The 19,223-nt window shown below is 39.7% G+C and overlaps 1 pseudogene; it reads left to right on the forward strand.

The window, feature by feature from the left end:
• Positions 1-1,296: 1,296 nt before the first annotated feature.
• Positions 1,297-19,223, forward strand: part of LOC18016608 — a 34,069-nt pseudogene continuing 16,142 nt past the window's right edge.

Consider the following 19,223-nt stretch of genomic DNA (forward strand, 5'->3'; position numbering starts at 1 on the left):
CGACGCTTCAAATGCGAACCAGGTCGGGTTTCTGGTAATGGTGGGTCTGAGTTTTCATTGATGGCGGTATTGGAATCGTGTATGAACAATAATATTAACTCACAGAAATATTTCTACTTATAAGCTTTGTTTTACTATCAACACGGTCATTTTTAATATGGAGAAACGTAAGAGGAGATCAATCAGTTCACCTTTTACTTGCCGTTAGTCACAAGCATTGATCAAGAACATGGAACTCGAAGATCTGTTGAGGAAAAAGGAAATGGAGAATCAAAGGTGGCAGAGATTGGCTCGTGAGAATGAAGCAGTGGTGACAACGTTTAACTTGCTTGAACAAGTTTTTTTTTTTGCTAAATTGTAAATATTCATTAAAATAAAATATTAGGTGTTACAAATTGAGTTAACAATCGATCGACCTAAAATTCTTGGTCCCATGGCAAAAAAAGAATAAAAAACATGGAAGCAAATTCAATCGGTACTTTTCCGACACCGAAGCTCAAGAGCAACAGGAATCAAGTAGCGATAAGGAGCCTGAAAACCCGAAGGAAAGATGAGACCAAGATAAGGTCAGATATAAAATCACTGGAGAAAAGATTGGGAAACGCATATCTCGCAAATCGGAAGCTCTTTCATCCGGTAGCCTGAGAAAAACCTTTCCTCTAAGAAGTCGGTGGAGGCCCGAACAGAGACAGCCCTCAATCTACGGTTCGACGCTCAACTAACGAACAAAGATCCGGTATAAAGACAGGACTACACTAACTATCAGAATCAGAAACGCTCGCTCACTCTGCCAAGATACTTCCCCGATGTCGGCAGCACAGAACCGAACAACCTCTAAACTCATCAGTCTTACTAGCTCCTCCGAAAGTAAGAAAGACAAGACACAAAACATTACTCCAAGTAATCTCAATCAAACAACACCAGGGAAACACTTACACCAAACTGAGAGAAACAGGCAAAGCAAACCCATCAGCGATGATACAAGGAGCCACCGGAAGCAAAGACTTGAAGAAAACCGAGCCAACACCGCATCGAAACAGAGCTCTGAACAAAGAAACGACGCAGAAAGTCTCACAAGCTTCCACCAAGAGAAGCACGCTCAGATTAACCAGAAAAAGCCACCGCCTTGAGCAAATGCCACCGACGGGATCTAACCAAGAGACAACGAAGGAAGATGCCACACCTCCAACACGCCGACGATGGAGAAGAGAATCAGATCTGAAGAACAACACGCTGAGACCCGTCCTCGGAGACCTCACACCACGCGCAGCCAAGATCTAGTCAATCCACTCCACCATGAAAGACGCGCAGCGGCCACACCGAGATCCAGAAGATCCCACACCATGCGCCACCGAAGCTTCCACCAGAGACCTCACCGAGGGAAAGTCGAGATGCCACACTTCTCCCTCGAATCCGCCTCTGTTAAAGGTCACCGGAGCCAAACCGTCGCAATCCACAAGGCACACGAAACACAAAGGAGGACAAAGGCCTCCCCGGCCGCAGCGAGGAGCGCCGGCCACCGAGGAGACAGATCGAAGAGAATTAGGGTTTGGCGGCGCTGAGTTTGGGAGGAGAGGTTTTGGAGAGAGAAAGACGAGCGCTCGTTCAAATTGTTTAACTTATCATGAAGCAGAGGCTGTGGAGGATGAAAGGTCGTGTTGTGGCGGAGATAATTTGTACTGTCCTCGAGAAAAATAGAATAAAGACATTTTTTCACCTTTTCGTATTTTGATAGTAAACTCTTTTGTGGTGGAAAATTTTCGTTTGTCAATTCATGAAACAGGTTCTTTGAGCCTCTTTTGAAGTTTTGATCTATACATCTGTTTCACAAGTCAAATTCGATTAGAAGAGCGAATAAAAAATATTTAGAATTGCATAAATTTATTAATAATATTTTTTAAACTTACATACATTACCTATATTTACGAATAATTTCTTTACTCATAAGTGTATTATCAATAAGCGGTATAAAAAGATCAAGTTGAGTGTGGAACTTAATTCTTGCAAGTTATCTTGGTCGAACATTTATGCTGCTTGGTGGATTTTTTTTTTTTTGTCAACAGCGTTAACTACCTATAACGGGTCAGCTAACCACCTCGGAGGAATAGAGTTTACATAAATGACTTCTTGGGGGTAGGTCCGGGCACTCCGTGCCAGATTGTCCGCCCTCGAATTCTTTGTGCGCGAGATATGTGTTAGGAGGAAGAAAGTGAAGCTATCCTTCATTCGTCCAATCTCCTCCAAATGTTGGGCGAAAGCTGGCCATTCCTCGGGTGTAGCCACCATCTTCACCATTTCTGAGCAGTCTGTTGCAAAAGCTACTTCCTTTTTCTGGTTGAGGATCATGCAGTGCATCGCCCATATGAGGGCCTCTAACTCTGCGTGCAGAGCCGAAAGACTCCGTCTTACGTTCTGTGCTTGGTGGATAAATAGGCAAATCATTTTTTAATTAACTCATCATTTCATTTCTTATGAAATTTTATTAATCTTTTTGTTGATATTTAAGATTGTACTTGATAATCACCAAATAGATGAGGATATTGGAGTTGGAGACAAAATCGGTAGAAAACGAAGAATAAGAAAAAAAAAATGGAGAAAACAAAGTAAAATAAGAAAAAAATCCGGAAGATGAAGAACACAAAGTTGAAGAAAGTGAAGACACAAAAGAAACTAAGAAAAACCAGAAGATAAAGAATTTTGATAGAACGAAGAAGACCAAAAAGAAGTAAGAAGAAGAAGATGAAAAAAGGCTAATAAAAGTTATAAAAAGAAGAAGAAAAAGAACATGAGAATAAAAAATGATGAAGACATCAAAGGCAATGGAAAAGAAGTAGGAAGATACGAGAAGAAAAAAAACTAAAAGATAAAGAAAAGGAGGAAGAAAAATTAGGACAAGACGAAGATGTTGAAGAATAAAAAAGAAAAGAAGATGAATAATTTGAAGAAGAAAAACCATCAAATTAAGGGATTGTTTATATATGCTCTAATATCATCGTTTTGTGTATGCGCTTGCGAGAATTATAAGAACTAACAAGAATGACATATAATTTCCGTAAAATAGGAAGAGATTATTGATTAGAGAGAATGACAAACTAATATAATCCATAAACTCAATGTATACAAGTAATTACTAATTTAGAGATGATTACATAATATCAAAGCTTTTAAAGAGATTGTTTACCTATGTTATGATAACATGGTTTTGTGTCTACGCTTGCAAGAAAGATGATAACTGACAAGAACACGAGTTAATTCCCGTAAAACAGAGAGAGAGTTCTAGACTAATTTAGATATGAAACTTAATATGGTATGAAAGCTACTAAAGGGAATGTTTACCTACTCTCATGTCATTGTTTCGTTCTAGCACTAACGAGAAAGATAAGTACCAACAAGCAGAGCTGGATCTGAGAATTTAGGGGCCATAAACAATTTAAGAAAAATATTAATAATTTTTTTTTTTGCAATTTGGGGGACAAAATACTTATGTAAAGCTTTTAAAAAATCTGAGAGGCAAGACAAATGTTGCGTTAGGCTGTGCTCAGATCTGGCCCTGCCATCAAGAAGGAGACACAGCCCTCACTAAAAAGGGAAAAAGTCGTGGCTAGGTTGAACGGAAAATTAAATATAACCATAAATTTAATTGATACATAATGACTAATTTAGAAATAAAACTGAACTTCATATCAAAGCTACAAATATATTGTTTATCTATGCTATATTACTATAGTTTTGTATCCACGCTTGCCACTAAATTAAAAACCGATGAGCAAAAAAATCAGCAACAATTTCAGTAAAACAAAAAAAAAAATTCCGACTATGAAAAATAAAGAATAAAACAATTCATTAATTTAATGTAAATTTAAACAAGGTTTCAAAAGTAGAATGATTTATTTTTCTTTTAATTATTGTAATTATTTGATGAAACCTTTGTGTCCGCGCAAGGCGCGGACTATACACCTAGTAATTTTAAGAAATAAAAGTTATTTATTTAGATTTAAAATTGTTAAACAAATTTTGTCTTTTAATGGTTTTTATATTGTATAAAAAACATATATTTGTGGTATGACACGTATAATTCAAAATTAATAATTTTAGATACCCAAAAAATTTGAACTATTTATAAACTTTATTATATATGTATATATTACTACACAACCAATCTATATTTGTATGAGTGTTAAAATAGATTAATCTATTCTTTTAATTTGCCTCAAATCAGTCTACAATCTTGCATGTTTTGATAATCAAACCTGCAAAAAATTGTATGTTTTGACAATCCTTATCCGCTCTATCATATTACCGTATCATAAAAATACATACTAATTTTGAATATTCAAAATTTTAAACTGATTCAATATGATAAAAAAAAATTACATATTCGTCTATCATCTCTATTATTATGAGAGTATTATTTAAATTTAAATATTTTGAATTTAAATTAATATCATATTTATTGTTATTGTAAATATATAATAATGATATAATTTGTGATTTTTTATTAGTTTTCTAACCTATATTTAAGAAATTTAGAAAATTAAATCTTAATAAGATATGATAAAATTATATAATAACATATTTATTTATCATCTGCATTATTATGAAAATATTATTTAATTTATATATTTATGTTAAATCTAAATTAATTTATAATTTATTTTTTTGTGTAAAGATAGAATAATAAGTGATTTTTTTATAAGTAACCTAACCTCTATTTTAGGAAATTCAAATTAACCTAAAATAGTAGTATAGATATTCCACAAATGACGCCAAATTAAAAAAAAAATCTAAAAAATCTAAATTAATATTTATATTCAAATTTCAATCACTTAAAAAGAAGATTAATTAATCAACATCGCCAATTTCAGAAAAAAATATTTGTAGTAATTTTTTACTAATATTAAGAGAAAACCCAGCCAGCTTAAGTCTTTGGAACAAACTGTTTCAATATTTAATATCATCTCTAAGCTTTAATTAAAAATTGGAGCGAGTATTTCCAGCCTTAGACTGACACAGATGGGCTGTCTCTTAACATTGCTAAAAACTTACTAAATGTTTTCCTCATGTTGTTAATTAATTAATCTTCTCTTAACTTGTAACTGACTCATCTACACACGTATGGTTTTGTTGGAGATTATTCTAATGCATTATAAATGTGTTCTTTTCTTATGATGCAGAATATTCATTAATGTTGTAAACATTTGGTTATGTCAGGCAATCCGGGGTTAAGGACTCCGTTGGAATGGAAACGGAAACGGAAATAGAAATGGAGGTGGAAACTGAGATGGTTGGACATTCACAGAAGTTGCAATGCAGATAGCCAAAACCTACACTCTGGATCGAAAATGGATAAGGTCCTCTTTGTTGCTTGCAGATATTGAAAAAAAAAGGGGATTTCTTAAACTCAGCACCATCCATAAGAGTTAGTTTGAGGGAACTAATCACTGAGGTTCCTGCATACACTGGCAGTAGTATTTGTAAGAACAGCCGCTAGGTGTGTAACACAAAACACATGTGTGTGACAGTGGTACAAGAGATGTACGTGAGATGAAAGAGTTGCAATACAACACAAAGAGATGAGGAACGTGAATATATGTTGGGAAGTGTCTGATGAAGTTTTATTAAGAAGATCCAAGATGGAAAAGGGCCATGTAGGTATTCAACTCATAAGTGAAGCTACGTGGGCTCTGTTTTAAGTGGAAGCCCAACTACATGCCACGGGCTGATGATGATGTGGGCTTGCTGAATTAGGGTTTTCATGTGAAGAGTTTATATAGGACGAGGCAGTGACAGAAAAGATTCACGCGCCTAGGGTTCTATTGTGTGATGCACACAGGTGTGTGTGGCGTCGTCCCACCAGACAGATGGAGAGATCTGTTGGTGGTTTTGCTATGGAAATCGCACTTGTCAGAAGAGACATAAGTGCACCAGTGCTGCTGGTTGTAGTCAAGCATGATGTGCTTGTTACTGTTTCCATAGTCCATGTAGAAAAGAGTGGTAGGCACGGTTGTGTGCTATATACCATAAAGCATTTGTAATTTGCGATCTTTTCTAGTGGATTGTTTCTGGACGAGGTCCCGGGGATGTAGGTTCGCTGAACCCCGTTAACAAATCTCTGTGTCGTCTTTACTTTGCGTACTTGCACATACGTTTCACTTAACCATCGTACAATCTTATAGTTCTAGCCTAAATCTGAATTTACAATGGATTGTAATGGATTCATCCTTTTCCATTTTGAGGTTCTCAAATTGAGATGCAAGGTGATCTAGTCGAGATCTTTTAACACTGGTGTCTCCTTCAAAATGATTAACCAAAATGTCCCAAAATGTAAAACTCAATACCACAGAGACTACCAGAGTAACACACAAGATCTTCACTGAAAAATACTCTTTATTAGAAATCACTTAAACAATCTTTACAGACTTGTTTAATCAGGTTTACTTCTCGACACTGACCAATTCCTAATCTACCCAAGTTCTCTCAAAGATACTTGTGTAACTCACAACAATGTTTTATCCCCAAGAACCCTAATTGCTTGATGCTTGTGATAAAACTCTCTCTTAGACGGCTAACCTATTATCTAGGCACCTCTAAACCTTATATACCACGACTTAATCTGAGTGCGTGGATATATCTTCTTTCCATATTGTTAAGATCTTCATGATCTTCAATAACTCTCAAGGATCTTTCTTCTGGTTAGTCATACACGGTGCCACGTCACCTCAGTTTGATTTATCCAGCTCAGCTTCCCTCCTTTCCTTAGCTTGTGCTTTACTTCATGCTTGCGATCCACACGGACTCTGATGTGTTGCACACATGGCTCCAGTCGGTGATCTTACATTCTCCCCCTTTTTGTCTGAATATGACATCTCAAGCTTCCTGTAAACAAGAACTAGACAAAGGCACAACATAGGCAGAAATTGCGATAACATGCTGATTCATCATAAACAAGAGAAGTTCACAAAGACACATCCATTTAAAGAGTACAACTACAAACCATAAGGAAACACAAACGATAGTCTTAGACATAACCAGAATAAAGACAAATTACAAAGTGGTAACGACCACACCATCCCTCATCTTCATCTGACTCCCCCTCAGACTCAGTTCCCTCACCACAATCATATTCTCCCCCTGCTTGAGAGCATATTTAGACAAAAATACAGTTATCACACACCCAAATGAGCCAGACATCAAGAAGAGGAAACTTACCTCGAATGCGCATTTTGATGCGCTTGATCCACTGAGCAAGCTGATCCAAGTCAGCCTCCAACGAGGGCAGAGGAGTCGACTCATCATCTTCGAATCCTTTCCCAGCCTTGGGATCCAAAGTGATCTTGATGGGAAACCCTTGAAGCTCGGAATCATCAGGTAGAACTGGAATTTCGCGTTGAAAGCGCAGAAGCTGATGAATGAGATTTGGAAAGAGAAGTTTCCGATTCACCAAATCTGGAGTGCGAGCCGTGAGCATGATCTGGTCATAGACCAACCGTCCAAAGTTGAACCGCTTCCCTTGAATGATGGACGCCAGAAGTTTGATTCGTTCCTTGACCATGGTCGTATGATTTGAGGTTGGCATCCACGATGTACAACACAGCTTGTACAACACACCGTAGTCTGGATGGAGATGCTTAGACGCGAAGCCCTCCCAGCGAATCCTTCTTCCTCCTGAGACAATGCGAACCGCCTTGTCGATGTTCATGGTGTCCCATTCTCAGATGGCAGGGAGTCATCAACAAGAAACAGTCTGTTGATAATCTCATCAGTGAATTCATACATTTCCCCACGAATGTGGACAAGGTTCACTCCATTTCGATACTCCAGGTCAGGAACCGTCGCATAAAACTCATGAATGAGCTGGGGACAATACGGATCGACGTCGATGACGGTGTAGATCAAATCCACCTTGTCAAGCAGTTTCCGAACGGCTTCAAGCTTAGGGTCGTCCAGAGGAAGGTACTTCTGATTGAGAAAGGGTCGAAGTCGCAGTAAGTCGTACCTTTCATGAGCAGCCAGCGAGAGAAAGCCTCGAATTGGTAAGCCGAGGGGACGAGTAAGATCAGGATGCATGCGGTCTTGAATAGCTTTAGCGCGGCGATTCTCAGCATATCGGGCCTCTTGATCAGCATAGGCAAAAACCTCGCGTGGATCCTTGTAGTGATCCACCATCTCTTCATCAGCTTTGGAGGAATCAGAGTCAGTGGAGGCAATTTGAGGACCTCTGGAATTGACACCAACAGAAGGGCGAGGCGAGGTACCACCACTGCTCTCACTCTCATCATCAAGAACAAGCACTGGTTCCTTCCCCGAACGACGGTTTGCATTCAGTTGGGCGGCACGGCGGCGATACGCGGAGGCGAGGGTCTCATCGTCATCTGGCTCACGACGAGAGGCTTCTATGACGGCGGCCATGAGCTTTGCACTTTGTTGATGAGTGTGACGAGACATCGCAAGAGCACACGGAGGCAGATCTGTTGCGTCGCACAGGGTAGGGTTTGATGGCACACGAATCGTCACCTTAACCTTATAAACAAGCGGGAAACCTGCAGATGGGCTCAAGAAACGGCCCAACCAAACTTATTGTGTAACACAGCCTAGGATATGTGACTAACGCAAGAAAGAAAAACAGCAAAAACAAAAACAAAAAAAAAACAACTAAGACGGACGTATGCAAAGACAGCCACTAAGTTAGAGGAGCTAGAAGAGGCAAACCAAGTAAAACATATGAGTTGTCACCTAAGAAGAGTCAACCAACACACCAAACCAATCAAACACAACAAATGCACACGAAGCTCACAGCAAGATGAGCAAGGAGAGAGTGGATCTAAGGACTCAACTTGAATCACAAAACAATTTTTAACAAAAATGCGCAGACACTCAATCGGACCCAGTGATGCAGCAAACCTTTAGCCAAAGTGCTTTCACACCACTGATTTCACCCAGGTCACCCCGAAGTTCTTACCATGATCACACCAAGACGCCACAAGTAAGTTCGACACTCAGCTTTTTAACAGTGTCCACTTCTACATCAGAACAAGTAAGATCAACACCAAGATGAGGAAGAATGGTTTGTCAATCTCTGTGGCAGTGCTGCATTTCCTCAGCTGAGGAGCATTCACACTGTACTTCCCTTTTTTTTGTTTAAGCAACTCTGAGACATATACTTTTTGCAAAGTTTTTTATTTTATTATTATTTTTTTTATTTTATGAAACACGCAGAGATTGACATAAACCAACTTCCTGTATCTTTGTCCATCAGCAGTGCTGCATTCCCTCATTTGAGGAGCATTCACACTCGACATCTATGAGAACGGACAGGTGTGATGTGCAATCACTTTCACTGATATAGGCTGAGGTATAACGAACTACCCAATCCTGTCAGTGATCAGAGTTAGATGTGAAGTGGGGTGAGACCTCAATCCAACCTGAGTGACACTCATTTTGGGTGAGCAAGAACTTGAATGAGGATCACAGAATTGCAACGAGCTAACCTGAGAGAAAAGCGTCCAAAGAGGTTTTTTTTTTTCAATCCAAAGAGTCTCACTTAGTGATTCAAAGACGTCGACATCCCCGTCCCCACTCTCCGATGTACATGATTAATGAGAAAAAACACCCAATGCCTTCCTTAGGTGCAAGAAGGTATTGAGATCAAGATGTTTGGTAAAAATATCTGCAAGTTGCTGTTCAGATGACACATGTTTAATGACAACAAGTTTGTCCTCAACTAGATCCCTAACAAAATGGTGCCTAATGTCCACATGTTTGGTTCGTGAATGCTGCACAAGGTTCTTGGTTAGATCAATCGTGCTTTTATTATCACAATGCACAAGAAAAGGGTCGTTTTGGATACCGTAATCAGCCAGCATTTGTCTCATCCAGAGCAACTGTGTGCAATATACTCTGCCTCAGCTGTGGAAAGTGACACACAGTTTTGTTTCTTGCTGTGCCACGAAATCATATTGTTTCCAAGAAAGAAACATCCACCTGAGGTACTCTTCCTGTCATCCAAGCATCCTGTCCAATCTGCATCACAGTAACCTGCAAGATTTGCATTGGTCTCATTAGTATAGAAAATCCCATAATCTAGAGTACCTCTCACATATTTGATGATGCGTTTGACTGCGGCTAGGTGGGATTGTTTGGGTGAAGCTTGGTATCTTGCACACAGACCCACACTCAGACATAAATCCGGTCGACTGGCGGTTAGGTACAGAAGACTTCCAATCATTGCACGATACAGCTTCTCGCTAACTTGCTCTCCTTCCTCATCTCTTGAGAGCTTGTTCGATGTGCTCATAGGATTTTTAGCCACTTTGCAAGTTTCCATATCAAACCGCTTAACCAAATTCCGAGCATAAGTGCTTTATGAAACAAATATGCCCTCATCTGATTGTCTCACTTGTAATCCAAGAAAGTAACTCAGTTCGCCGACCATGCTCATCTCGAATTCTTTGGTCATAGTGGCAACAAACCTATTCACCAGATGTTGACTCGTTCCTCCAAAGATTATATCATCAACATAGATTTGAACCACCAAAATAGCACCATTCTCATGTTTGATGAAAAGCGTTTGATCTGCATTTCCTCTTTCATACTCAGCGTGAAGCAAGAACTGTGTCAAGCGCTCATACCAAGCCCTGGGAGCTTGTTTCAAACCATAGAGAGCTTGCTTTAGTTTGTACACATGTTCAGGGAAGTGAGGATCTTCGAATCCCTTGGGTTGTGCTACATACACTTCTTCCTGCAAGAGTCCATTCAAGAATGCACTCTTCACATCCATTTGGTAGAGCTTCATTCTCAGTCTACATGCGATCCCAAACAAGAGTCTGATGGACTCCAAACGAGCAACTGGAGCAAAAGTTTCATCAAAATCTATTCCTTCAATCTGTGAGTATCCCTGGGCAACTAACCTGGCCTTGTTTCTGATGACATTTCCATCCTCATCCGTTTTATTCTTGAATATCCACTTAGTACCTACAACATTTACGTATTCAGGTTTAGGTACTAAGTCCCACACATCAAGACGCATGAATTGTTCCAACTCTTCATGACAGGCTGATACCCAGAACTCATCATCCAGAGCTTCAAGAACCGTTTTGGGCTCTATCAGCGAGATAAAACAGGCCAGTTTCACCATTTCCTTGAAATCGATCTTTTTACCACGTGTTACTCTTCCATCAAACACGTGTCCAATGACATCATATTCAGAATGATTTCGATGAACCTGTATCTGCTCATCTTGCCCAAGCTCATCAGTCTCCGAAACATCGGATGCTACCATAGGTTTTGAGCTTTCTTCCTCAATGATCACCCTTGTACCACCTGTGTTACTCACGCTCTCTCGAGTAACTCGTTCCAGTTGATAGCAGTTTTTATCATCGAACACAACGTTTATGGCATCTTCAACTCGACTGGTCCTTTGATTGAACACCCGAAAAGCTCTACTGTAAGTAGAGTACCCTAGAAACATCCCAACATCACTTCTAGAGTCAAACTTCCCTAGGTTATCCTTATCATTAAGGATGTAGCATACACATCCAAACACATGAAAGTAACTCAGATTTGGGGTCTTGCCATTCCAGATTTCATAAGGAGTTGTTTTTGTGCCAGGTTTTACATACACCCGGTTGATGATGTAACACACTGTGTTGACAGCTTCTGCCCAAAACCTTGTGGCCACATTGTTTCCATGCATCATGGCTCTTGCCATTTCTTGTATGGTACGATTTTTCCTCTCAACAACACCATTCTGCTGTGGTGTTCTGGGTGCAGAGTACTGATGCCGAATCCCTTGATTTTGGCAGAATCTTTCAAACATTTCATTTTGAAATTCACCTCCATGGTCACTCCTAATCTGCACGATGTCACCTTTCTCAGTTTTCAGTTGCAAAGCAAGGATTTTGAAGCTTTCAGCAGCCTCTGACTTTTCCCTAAGGAATTTCACCCATGTGTAACGCGAGAAATCATCAACCAAAACAAAGATGTATCTTCGACCACCAATACTCTCAGTTTGGACAGGACCCATGAGATCCATATGAACAAGTTCAAGAATCCTTTTTGACCTGATTTCGGCAAGAGCTTTGTGTTGGACTTTAATCTGTTTCCCCTTACTACACGCCTCACACACAGAGTCAGTGGTGTTATCGAGTGTAGGAACACCTCTAACTGATTGTCTTCTCACCAGTTTGCTTAGACCATGGATATTCATATGTCTCAGCTTCTTGTGCCAGAGTTCCAGTTGAGATTCTCTTACTGAGAGACACTTATCAGAGTTGCTCCACATGTAGCAGTTGTTTCCTGACCTTACTCCGAACAACACTGTATTCCCATTCGCATCCACTTCTTGACAATCTATTTTTGTGAATATTACCCTAAGTCCCTCATCACAAAGTTGGCTGACACTGATGAGATTTGCTTTTAGTCCTTGCACATAGAAAACCTTTAACAGCTGTGGTTGATCATTTCTGTCTATATCCCCTGTTCCTTGTACTTTTCCTTAACCACCATCACCAAAAATCACTTTTCCTCCTTGAACTGTCTTAAATGTGTCAATCACACTTGGATCACCAGTCATATGCCGCGAGCATCCACTGTCGAAATACCAAGCATCTGTGGTTAACTCTGAGGATGAAGTGTAAGCAACACAACTCAGTAGCTCTGGTTCATCGAAACTGATCCTAGCAAGATTGCAGATTTCCACCATCTCCTCAGCTGATTCTGGGAGCACATCGTATAGATCTTCCTTGGCAATCCAAACTTTACCCCAGAGCTTGGGTTCTATATAACACCGATGTCTCTTCCAAGCCGCTTTGACTTTATTTCTGAGCTTGTAGCAGTTTCGTTTTTTGTGTCCAGGTTTCTCACAGAAGAAACAACAGTTCTTGGTTGCAGGTTTCGACTTCTGACCTTTCTGCTTGAGGTTCCATCACCCTTTGCTAGGTTTGACTTACTGTTCTTGATTTCCCATCGTCCATTTTACGACTAGACTCAGCATGACAAGGGACCACAGATGTTGACAGCTCGCCAAGTGAGATTCCTCCATGAACAAAATTTGACATGTTCATCGGATGTTTCAGTTTCTCCTTGTCTCCAGGAACACTTTGAAGGTTTCCAACTTGACCAACATATGCAGGTCCACTGTAGCCTAATCCCCAATTTTTTTTAGGAGGTTGACCAACAGATAGAATCTTATCTAGATCATGAGTACCTGTGTTCAGCATCCGAATCTGTTTGTGTTTCTCGGTTAAATCAGCCTGAAGTTTAAGACTTTTCTCCTTTTCGTATTGACAGAATTCCTCTAGGGCAGTAATTCTATCATGGAGTTTCTGGTTTCTCTCCCTTTCCTCATTTAGAACATCAAGACTGAGTTTCTCATCTTTGAGATTTTCAATCTTCTCGAGAACAGCCTCAACTGGATCATGATCCATCTCAAGAATGTTGATCTGCGCCTTTAGCATGGCTTTGTCCTTGACTAACTGGAGATTATCTTTGCTATTGATCCAGCTATCATACAGTTTACGATATTCAGCTTTGGGATCAAAATCCTCTTTCTCATTATCGGATTCGTTGTTTTCAACGTCTTCTTTCTTCTGATTTTCTTGTTTCAATTCATCAGTCTGTGACACAAACGCAACAAAGTTTAACATGAGATCTTCGTTATCATCATCTTCCTCTTCAGATTCTGATTCTTCGACTGCTGAGAATGACTTGTTCTTTGACTTGAGATTGTTAGGACACTCATTCCTAGTATGTCCTATGCCTTTGCATTCAATGCACTTGAGCTCCTTCAGCTTGGTGAGAGGGCACTCATTTCTGAAATGTCCATACCCTTCACACTCATGGCATTGCATATCCTTCTTTTTCCCAACTCTTTCATCAGATCTGAACCCTCTGCTATTTCCTTTATCCGAGTCATTTCTCTGGAACTTAGACATCCTGTTCTGACCTTTCTCAACCCTCTTAAGCATCTTGTTGAAGTTCATGGCAAGCAAACTCAACTGTTCTTCAACTTGATTCACACGATCAGACTCACTGGTGACAGCAAAAGCAATCTGTTTCTGTTTGTCTTTCTCATCAGCATTCGGTTCCATCTCTTCAGCTTTCAGTATACCAACAAGTGTGTCATACTTCATATCATCAGAGTCCATTGAGTATTTGACGACTGTTTTCTGAGCAGCATACTTTGGTGGAAGGCATCGAAGTAGCTTTTTAACCAACTTTTTGTCCTTGTACGTCTTCCCAAGAACCAGAGCCTCATTCGCGAGAGTGCTAATCTTAGTTTTGAAGCTTGTAATGGATTCATCCTTTTCCATTTTGAGGTTCTCAAATTGAGATGCAAGGTGATCTAGTCGAGATCTTTTAACACTGGTGTCTCCTTCAAAATGATTAACCAAAATGTCCCAAGCTTTCTTATTTGAAGCTTGGGACATTTGGTTATTTCCCAAAGATGGAAAAAGGGGGAGAATGTAAGAACAGCCGCTAGGTGTGTAACACAAAACACATGTGTGTGACAGTGGTACAAGAGATGTACGTGAGATGAAAGAGTTGCAATACAACACAAAGAGATGAGGAACGTGAAGATATGTTGGGAAGTGTCTGATGAAGTTTTATTAAGAAGATCCAAGATAGAAAAGGGCCACGTAGGTATTCAACTCATAAGTGAAGCTACGTGTGCTCTGTTTTAAGTGGAAGCCCAACTACATGCCACGGGCTGATGATGACGTGGGCTTGCTGAATTAGGGTTTTCATGTGAAGAATTTATATAGGACGAGGCAGTGACAGAAAAGATTCACGCGCCTAGGATTCTATTGTGTGACGCACACAGATGTGTGTGTAGCGTCGTCCCACCAGACAGATGGAGAGATCTGTTGGTGGTTTTGCTATGGAAATCGCACTTGTCAGAAGAGACATAAGTGCACCAGTGCTGCTGGTTGTAGTCAAGCATGATGTGCTTGTTATGGTTTCCATAGTCCATGTAGAAAAGAGTGGTAGGCACGGTTGTATGCTATATACCATAAAGCATTTATAATTTACGATTTTTCTAGTGGATTGTTTCTGGACGAGGTCCCAGGGATGTAGGTTCTCTGAACCCCGTTAACAAATCTCTGTGTCGTCTTTACTTTGCGTACTTGCACATATTTTTTCACTTAACCATCGTATAATCTTATAGTTGTAGCCTAAATCTGAATTTACAATTGGTATCAGAGCGGGTTCTCGACAGAGATCTGTTCTCGTTTCGGGTGGGATCCTGGAATTGGATTTGTGGCTAACGGAGAAAATTGCGGTTAAGAAAGACGGTGGGTTCGTGGCGTATAAGAAGAAGAATTAGATCGAGATCATGACAGAGAGGATCAAGTCAATTTTTTTTGTTGGGTGATTTGCTATATGTTGATGATGGAGTTTTGATCTGTCTCCAACACGTAAGAAAGGGAGAGAGGTATGAGTCACACCGGTTTGATGTCTGAGAAATCAAAAAAAGAATCAGGGTTCAGTGATTATCTCTAATAGGTTGTTCATTGAATTTGCATTGTGGTGATTTTCTTTTCACAACGAAAATAGAGTTTCTGGTCTGTGCTGATTTGGGATTCAGAGCTGTGAGACTCAAGCTTGAAAAGAAATATTTTCAGAAAAACGCAAGTGTTAATAACGGAGATTAAGCTGATGAAGATAGCAATGAGCAGTGGTTAAGCCGTGGATTAGAAGATATAGAGATGCTACGATATACTCCATGTTGAAAGAGTTAATGATATGGAGAGGAGTTTTAGAGATTATGATTCATCAACCAACTGCAAAATCTCATAGATGTTCTAGTCAGTGATGAAAATTTCACCGAGAGACCTATTGCTTGATGCCTTGATGTTCTTGTGGTCGTCAGAAGAGAGGAAGACGTGGAAGGAGAGATGCAGCAAAAAAAGAAGGGTTGGGCCGTTTTCCCTCATCTTGATTTGGTCCAAATCTCTTTTTATATCTGGGCCTGATTTTGTTCCTAAAAATGAATGGGCCATAAGAGATATTGCCAATCTAAACAAAAAACAGAGAGCTCTCGTCTCCTATCTGTCTCTGGAAGAAATAAGATGCAAAAACAAGGTGGAGGCGTCCCTGATCTTGAAGAGGAGACGATAATGCGAGATAACCATTAGAAGCTGTGTTGTCTAGAACTTAATGATGACTTACAATGTCAAAGAGAGCAGATGGGCTGTGTGTCTCTTAGCCATGGGTGATGATAATTTAATAAATACAAACGTCTCAGGGGTTTAACAATTATGGAGCGGCATTCCTAATTTGGTTACTGTTTGTGTGGGCTCTATGGAATAGATAAGAAGCTGACTCATAATGAAGAGCTTCGGGAATTGGAGTTTCACTGTCCAAGTTATATTATATCTAGAGATTTCCCGTTGCAGAGATACCGTCAGCTAGGATTACCCAGGTTGTAGCAGTTCAGTAAAATAACATCAATTCCTGGTTTTTCATCAGAAACAGAAAAGCTCAATGTTGATTTTTTCTCTACGAAAGATGGCTTCAGAAGACACTGCAAGTAGGTGAGTGTTTTTGCTCCGAATTGGTGATTCTCACCATTGTCAATCATCAAAAGGTGATCGTCGATTGAGAAGAGAGAGAAAGAAGAATTTTGATAAGACTCCTGTCTTTGAAGGAAGATTATGAGCAAAATCTTGAATTAAACAAGCGGGTTTTCAGACCCTGGACTGAATTTAACGATTGAGAGAGAAAATAAGAAGGTTCGGCGACGGTGTTAGCACCAGTCATGCAGAGATATCTGGAGAAGTTTCAGACCGTAAAAAAAAAAGCTTCAGTGAACTGATTCTGAACACTTATTCGATGTCATCATTCTTGGTCTGTGTTCGTGTGTATCAGCTTGAGTATGATGAGAAGTGGTTGATTTGACGGCTGATCGTTTGAGCATTGGAAAAGTGTTGGCTTTAAATGAAGCTATACGTAGCTCTTGCAGAATTGATTTTACAAACGACTAACAATGATGGCAACAAATGAGGGAAGCGGATGAGAAAATCAATCTCTAGAAGATCAAGTTACAAGCAACATGTTTCTGGTTCTTATGGCTCAGGTCAGTGTGTCGAAGGAGAGAGTTAGCTCTTAATTAGATCATCTAGATGTGGAGAAAGTTAAGGTTCTGCTCGGTAAATCTCAGGTTATGTCTCATGTGGTTTTCTTTCGGGAATTTCTGAGTTCGTACCTTCTAGACACTGGTTAATTTCTGCAAGACAGATGGTTATTTATTGGTCCTTAAGTGAGATATTAGAACCATCATGAAGCTATTGGAAGCTAGAAGTCCTCATTGTCAGAAGTTTGTTTCTGGTGATTGAATCAAAATGAGAAGGTCTGATGGGCAGTTCAGTTGTTAGGAGGATGAAATTACGACTGCTCAAGGTCTTTACAAGGTTCCGTGATGCAAAGATGGTGACTGAAAATTACAGATCCGAAAAGCTTGTGTACTTCACGATCAAGAGAGAAAATCTATTCAGAGTGCAATGGCTTCAGAATGGTCAGAATCTAAGCAGATTTGTTGAGCTTTTGGAGCTGTCAATCTTAATTAAGTCGGATCCCATATAAAAATGGTGCTCATTATTGTCGTCGGTAGAGAAAAATGAGAATTGGGTTTAGTCCAAGAACAGTTTCGACTCGGTGACGAATTGCTAAGGATTGTCTTTTAAGAATGAACGTCAGCTCTTGATTTGGTTATTAGTCATTCTGTTAGTCCACTAATTGCTTCAGGCTGGTGTGTTCATTTAACTTGACTTACTAAGGAGAGATCAGTTTCAGAGTTTGAAGCAAGATGATAACTCTGAGCATTGGAATAAAAAAAAAATAGATAGAATGGGCGTAATGCGTGTGAAGAGAATTTAAGGCTTGCAGAAATCTGTTTTGCGAGGTTATGATTTGTGGGGATTTAACCTGGAGGTTTCAGTCTCAAGGATGGTGAGGATTAAAAAGGTTGGAGATGAATTTGAGCTCTCTAGTGTCCGTGGAGAAGTTCAATGTCGTTGAGTGTGCAAGAATTTCAAGAGATTCCGGCGATGTGGTGTTTTCATAGATCAAGTTTTTAAAGGAGAATCGTAACGGAATTTGTTGGGTATAAGGAGCTCATTGGTTACTCTCAGGTTCAATATACGACAAAAGAATGGAGATTTTGAGCTGGGGAAATCTCTTCGAATCCCAATTATCTTTTGGTGGATGTGAGATTTTCAAGGAGAATTCAAGCTTGGCTCAAGGGGGAGATTTTGTTATCCGAAATGAGCCAAGAGGGTAAGAGCGCACAGTAATTGAAGTTCCAGAGGAGGATTCACGCTTACTAAGAAGATGGTCGGGACCAATCTGAGGTAAAATACTCAGAGTTGGATAACTCCGGTTCAGTTCTGCAAGGTTAGCTTAAGTGACATCTGTCGGGAGATGTTGGTCGGGATCAATATGAGATAGAAAACTCATAGTTGAGTAACTCCGATTAAGTTGTAACCTATGAAGCTGAAGTGTTTTGTAGTTGAGAGTTGGATCATCACAATTGAGATTCGAGAATCTGTTGCTGCTCTATTTCTTAAAACCAAAAGAAATTTCTATGAGAATCTTGTATCTGCTCTAGAAGATGCCAGGAAAGCTTGAATGCTCAGAAGATGGAGAAGATTGAGGAAGGGATATCAACGGTGTTGTTATCCTAAAATATCAAGTGTGTTCATAATGGAGAAGCTCCAGAATAAAGGACAATTGAGAGTTCTTTACTCCGTCTCATCTTTCGAATTGAGAAGACAAGAAACTATAGATGTGACAAATTGGTGCTCTATAGAATTGAAAAGAAGAGAATGTGAAGGAAACTGTAATTGTCTCTGATATGTTCAAGCTAACGGATGAAATCACCAGAAAAGGAGAGATGGTGAACTGCAGGTGAAAACTCGAAATTGTTTTTCGGAGGGTCGAAGACATTAGAGAAGATGTTCGGAGATATATGACGGTTTCATAAGGAGGAACCAGTTGAGTTGTCATAAGGAAGCATATGGTTGAAAGCGCTTTGCAACATCGTCAGGAAAAATCACTAGTTACACTTTTGAGAAAGAGAAAGGAGAGTTATTTGGGCATTGAAGAGTTTGTATTTTGGAAGCTCTTATTGTTGACAAGATGAAGTGTCTAGTAAACCATGATTAGCAATTGCTTTTAGATCGTTTACAGGAGGAATCATGTTTCTTTTCAAGACTGGTGGATAA

This window comes from Eutrema salsugineum, unplaced genomic scaffold (assembly GCF_000478725.1).
Source record: "Eutrema salsugineum unplaced genomic scaffold, Eutsalg1_0 scaffold_2, whole genome shotgun sequence".
Taxonomy (NCBI): domain Eukaryota; kingdom Viridiplantae; phylum Streptophyta; class Magnoliopsida; order Brassicales; family Brassicaceae; genus Eutrema; species Eutrema salsugineum.